This window comes from Nanorana parkeri, unplaced genomic scaffold (assembly GCF_000935625.1).
Source record: "Nanorana parkeri isolate BGI_ZX_2015 unplaced genomic scaffold, ASM93562v1 scaffold1052, whole genome shotgun sequence".
Lineage (NCBI taxonomy): Eukaryota > Metazoa > Chordata > Amphibia > Anura > Dicroglossidae > Nanorana > Nanorana parkeri.
The window spans coordinates 132,208-138,207 of NW_017307320.1; positions in this window are offsets into that span (position 1 = coordinate 132,208).

Here is a 6,000-nt window from a genome sequence, read left to right on the forward strand (position 1 = left end):
ATATAGATGTATATTGGTCATATTTAATGTTACATTATTCAGGCAAATGTAGATAAAGATCTGATGGAAGATAGTTGTGTAATCTGTCATTAGGATATGCAGAAATGTAGATGAGAATTTAGACATAAAAAAAAAAAGAGGAAGTTTGAAGTTGACTTCAGTCTGCGGCCTGTTGGAGTAAATGCTTTTCAATGAGGTGAATAATATCTGACTTGGAATGTATCATTTCTTTCACATAGATTCCAGATAGAATCAGTCCCATAGTGCGTGCTTCCCTAGAGGATTTTTGCACTTTTTATATGTATTAGGCTGGGTTCACACCTAGGCATATCGAATATGCGCGTTTCTACATTGATTCGCGGTAAAACAACGCGCGACAAATGGTCACGTTTCCAAGGGCTACTTTGCTGTATCCCAATGGAAGCGCGCAACAAAAACGCCCCAAAGAAGCTCCTGTACTTCTTTGGGCGTAGTACGTTTTGTAGCGCGTTCATACGGCCTGTAATACGCCCAGGTGTGAACCATACCCATAGGAAATAATGGGATTTCGGTGTTTGAGCGTTTTGCAGAGCGTTCGAATGCGCTACAAAACGCCCAGGTGTGAACCGGGCCTTAAGCATTTGCTGTTTTTTATCATTTTAACAATTGGGCTGAATGAGCAGGTTGTTCACGACAGAGCAGGACGTAATCACATTATTGGGAGGCTGCTTGAATCAGGATCATCTTCAGGAAAGGAAAGCCTATCGGGACTGGTGCAAATACATAAATTATACTGCAAATACACCTCCTTTTTTGTTGATTCATGTCTGCTGTCCCCCAATTGTCACTGTCGTCCGTTCCATTATGACCATTGTGTATATTTTCCCTAGTGCAATAATTGAAGCACTTACCTTTCCTACAGATCTTTTTTTATTTTCCTCCCCAGATGACAGTTCTGTGAATTAGTTTTGAAGTCGGCTCCTTTCCATAGTCATTACTGTCACATCACAGTAAACTATTATTTATGCTTTTTGATTTCAGCTTGGTTTCATCATAGGAATATATAGCAGCAAGGGTCTCATGCTAGACATAGGAGCCTACAGATACCCAGCGGTAAGGAAATCTGATTTACAGGAAGTCTTACATAAACTCCGCTTGGCAATCAATATACTGTAGAGAAGGGTTTGAGGCACCATTATAGCTACAGAGTAACCTTTTTGTGTGGTTTGCAAATCAAATGATATTGAAATCCTTTATTTTAATTTAGTTGGAGTAGGGATAGCTAAAGTAGAAATCCAGGCATAAGAAATCTGAACCCTTGCGATGGGGCTGCCCTCGCACTGCAAGGGCCAAGTGCTTGCTTTGTCTAGGAAGCTAAAAAGGTACTCACTAGAATCTCCGACCCGGCTGGCTGCTAGATCAGTCCCTGCAGCCTCGCTCCGTGCATTGGACGTGAGGACGCAGAGAGATTCCATCTCTAGAGTGGAGGGGAGCAAGGTTGCAGGACCAGTCTAGCAGCCAGCCAGAAATTTTCACTGCATCGCATGGTAATCTCACAGCGCACATGGCTAGGTGCTTTGCAGTGCCATTAAAAAGAAAAAATAATAATGTCACCGCGGCACAAAAATGTTGCAACATGCGATGTGGCATTGAACCCAATCCCGCATCCCAAAAAGCCTTCACCCCTGTAAACACTCACGCTCAAGTGTGAATACAGGCTTGGAGAGATTTCCCCTCACTTCAGGTTCTGCTGACAGAAGTTTTAATTCACGTCTGTGTCCCTTGGCCAGATTTTCCCCTCTCTTCCTGTCTGCTAAAACCATTGCTGGCCAGACAGGAAGTGAGGGAGTTCTTCAACAGCATCACAGATGCAAAACCTTTTCTTTAGTAAAATAAGGGGCGGTTAGAACCCCCGTCAGATTTTAATTTATGCCTGTGTCCCTGTTGCAGATTTCACCTCTCTTCCTGTCTGGTAAAACCATTGTCGGCAAGACAGGAAGTGAGGGAAACTCTCCCAACAGCAACACAAGAGATGCAAAAACTTTAATAGAATAAGGGAAGGTTAAAACCCCTGTCCGATTTTAATTTATGCCTGTGCCTCTGTTGCAGATTTCCCCTCTCTTCCTAAGCAGAGGTTCCCTTCTCAACTCTTCCTGTATGAGTAGTTCAATACAGTTGGAGGCGCGCTTCTATCCCATGCCTTGAGTTGGGCTCTTAAAAGAGTAACTCCGCTTTTTGTTGAGAAATGAAATCATTCCCCGCTGGGTGAACAATGTATATTGGAAAGATTTGATCAAACTTCCATCCTGTTTCTGTTCTGAAGAAATAGTTTGTTTCACCGCGTCCTTACAAACTGATCCCTGAATCGGAGGCTCGGGTTCAGTGTGATCAGCTGGTGGACTTTCTGTGTTGTAATGAGGAAAACTGTGGTGGAGGCATCCCTTTAGCAGGAATTAAGCCACAGTAAGCATCTCACCATCATCCCCAAATATTAAATATTATTGCAAGGGATGCCTAAAAATTATTTTTGTATCGTGACAAGTAGATTGCCATGAGGGATAAGTAGATCAGGTCCCTGCTTTAGTCCTTGGACAAGTAGTTTTTCTAAATTTCCACAACCCTGAATCAGCTGGTGGGACTTTCTGCATTGCAATGAGGAAAGCTGTAGCGGTGGCATTCCTTTAGCAGTAATTAACCTTTAGGGACTTTCTCACCAAAAATAAAATTCCTCTCGCAAGGGATGCCTAAAAGTTGACTTGTATCTTAGTGCAGACTTCTGGGAAAATAGCCAATCACAGAAGCAGGAAGTGTAATTTCTGGGGGCATTCTCTTTGCAGTTGGCCCCCCCAGGTTGCCATATTGCATCGACTTTTTTTTTTGACTGTAAGGTAATTTTGAGGGAACATTCAATGACATGGAGTTGCCCACCCTGAGTCTACTCACTTATAGTGCGACCTAGTCCCATCTGTAGGTGTGGCCATCGGGTACAGTTTATCTTTCATGAATAAATTTAAATATTCTTTTCTTTCCATCAGCCGTCTGTACTGCTGATTTCTCCAGCACCCTTTTCAGGAAATCCTGAACGCATAATACTATACCACATGCGGAAGAGATGCATCGAGCTTCTAAACCGTGGAAATCAGTTTTTCACTTGAAGTTTTTCGTTTTTTTTATCTGATTTTCCTGAAAAATAAAGAGACGAGCGCTGATTGGTTGCCGTGCACAGCTGCTCCAGATTTTGTCTGCTCCAGTTTTGATAACTTTCCTTCTCTGTATTTTAGGGATTTTGTATGCGAATGGATTTGTGGATGGGCTTGGGTCAACTTATTTGAACACGGTTGGTTGATTTTAAAAACAAGAATGTGAATTGATGTAGGGGATTGAATACCATGACGTTCTCTGTGAAATCACATGATAATCATGTCGGAATGTTTTTTTATTTTTGGCTTTTTTGTTTTTAATCATCAGGATATAAAATAAAGTCTTTGATAATGTGCACTGACTTCTTCTTGTGTTATTACAATTCTTATTTAACTCCTTAGTGACGCAGCTTCAGAAAATGTTTTTCCGTTTCTGGGGACCGGAGCAATTTTGGCATTTTTGTTATGTTTCCATCTTCCTCAGTCATTGCACCGACACATTATATACTGTGTTTTTTTTGTTTTTTTTTAAAGGACAAAATGGTGTTTAAGATGTGACCTATGGATATAGAAATTCTTATTTTATTTCTAAAAAAAAAAAAAGTTAAAACACTGATTAGTGTAGCTAACAAAGTAATTCATAAATAATTGTATTTGTCCTGATTTGATGGGGTATATCCCATGTCTGGGATTTCAGTTTATTTTGGGAGTTATAGGTCACAAAAGAAGAAATACAATTTCAGTGTGGGACAATTTTGGAATGTGGTATGTTTGTCTCTGATCTTTACTCCTCAGCACTGGATTTTCTTAAGTCATCTTTTTTTTTTTTTTTAATCAAACGTATTTTTGAAAAACATGTTTTGACTTTTGTTAACCACTTGCTGACCAGGTGTTTACACCCCCTTCCTGGCCAGCAGGCCATTTTTCAGTATTCAGCGCTGCATTACTTTGACGTTTATTCCGTCATACAACGCTGTACTTAAATGATTTTTATACCATTTTTGGGGACAGACAGGGCTTTCTTTTGGTGGTATTTAATCACCACTCACAAACTCACAGGTGAGCTCAATAGATCGGGAAGTGAGGGAACACATATACCGTTGCTCGCTCGCTTCTCGATCATGTCCCTGCAGGGATTCCTCCCCACTCCGATCCTCCAGCGCTGACCGGCAGAACGGATGGGGGGGGGGGGGGGAGGAGGACGCTAGTTTGTGTCCTCCTGTTACTCTTAGGAGAACTATGGGGAAAAGCCCTGACCCCATAGTTCTCGAAGTAAAAATTACTGAAATGTTTGAAAGTTTTTTTTTTTTTACATTTTGTTATAAAACATTTATTACCCAATTTTTTGGTAAAATATGAAAGACGGGGTCACGTCGGGTCAATAGACACCAAACATGTCAAGCTTTAAAAATTTTCACTTAACTTTATCACATAGGGGGCTAAGAAACCCTATGTGATGGCAAAGAGGATGTGACAGGTCCTATAGAGACATCAGGGATCTCCAAGACCCCTAATGTCACCTAGGGACTCCCAAAGAAGCTGATGAAGCAGAGATCTGCTTCATCAGCTTCTGAAGCTGGAAAGTGACACAAGAATGCGGAAGTGATGTACTATACATCACTGCTGCATTCTGACAGCGGAGAGGGGACTGGAGGAAGATCGTGTACTGATCCCCTGTCGGAGAACCACCATGCTGGTCCCGAGCTCGCACTGGGCACAGCAGAGCCCAGGACCAGCAGCAGGGGGTTGCCGCACCTCATACAAGCGACCCGCCGGCTCTATAGCCGGCGCATTGCTTGTATGTAAACCGGCATCCCGTTTTCAAATTTGCTCACTTTCCCGCTCGTGCGAGTGGGCGTGGCTGAGCGGACGTTTAAAAACGCCTGCTCATATCCAGAGAGCTCACGGACGGCCATTTTTTTTTACAATGGCTGGCCGGGAGGTGGTTAAACTTCCTTTTTAAAATTTTTTTTTAAACTAGGGCACTAAGGGGTTACTTTTTTTTATTTCCCAGTGCTTTGATACTTGGTATTTCTGAGGAGAATACAGTATTCTCAGAGATACTATGTAAATACAGATGGCTCCAGCTGCACAAAACACCGCCAACTGCTGCTGGCTGTGTGACTGTCATGGCTCCGTGATAGCAGCGATACACTTTTCCTATGATCAGAGAGTTGGGACCACCTAATCTGCTGTTGGGGGGTCTGCCCTGGACCCCGAGGGTCCCATCAACCGCAGTAACTGAATGAGCTGCTGGTCCCTTCACAGACTAAGCGATGGTGATGTCATCGATCAGAAAAGGTTAAAGTGAAATTCCACTTTTTTAGGAAATAAATAAATGTGCACGTCTTTATAAAAGAAAATAATGTGCATTCGTTAATTATTTTGTTGTTGTTGTTGCATTGGAGCCAGTAGTGGATTAGGGGGTGCAATGCTCTGGCTCCTGCAGACTATATTTTTCCCCGCCCATGCCTGTACCGAGATACGTACCTTTTTATCAACCTGTATGGATGGATGGATGGGTGAAGTGTGAGTGGGACTACAAGTGCACTGGGTATTCCATTGAGCTCTACGACAAATCCCTCAGCTGCAGTGACTGGTGGGACTTGTAGTTTCTCCATTAACATAAAACCTGGCCAGATAGCCCCCCGTGTAGGTCACCGGGACTCCCCCATACCCCCTGCCCCCAATCCTCGATCGGAAATGTATTCTGGGTAATTAGCAGTTTGCCTGAATCTCAGCTCTATTGATTCCCCCAATAATTGTAGTTTGATGCATCCCACCTACGTGTATTGTGCTCCTTGCTGCATATAGACTGCAGAATGAAATGAAGTCAGATGTTATAATTTAAACATCTGTGTAACACTCAATACATGCAGTA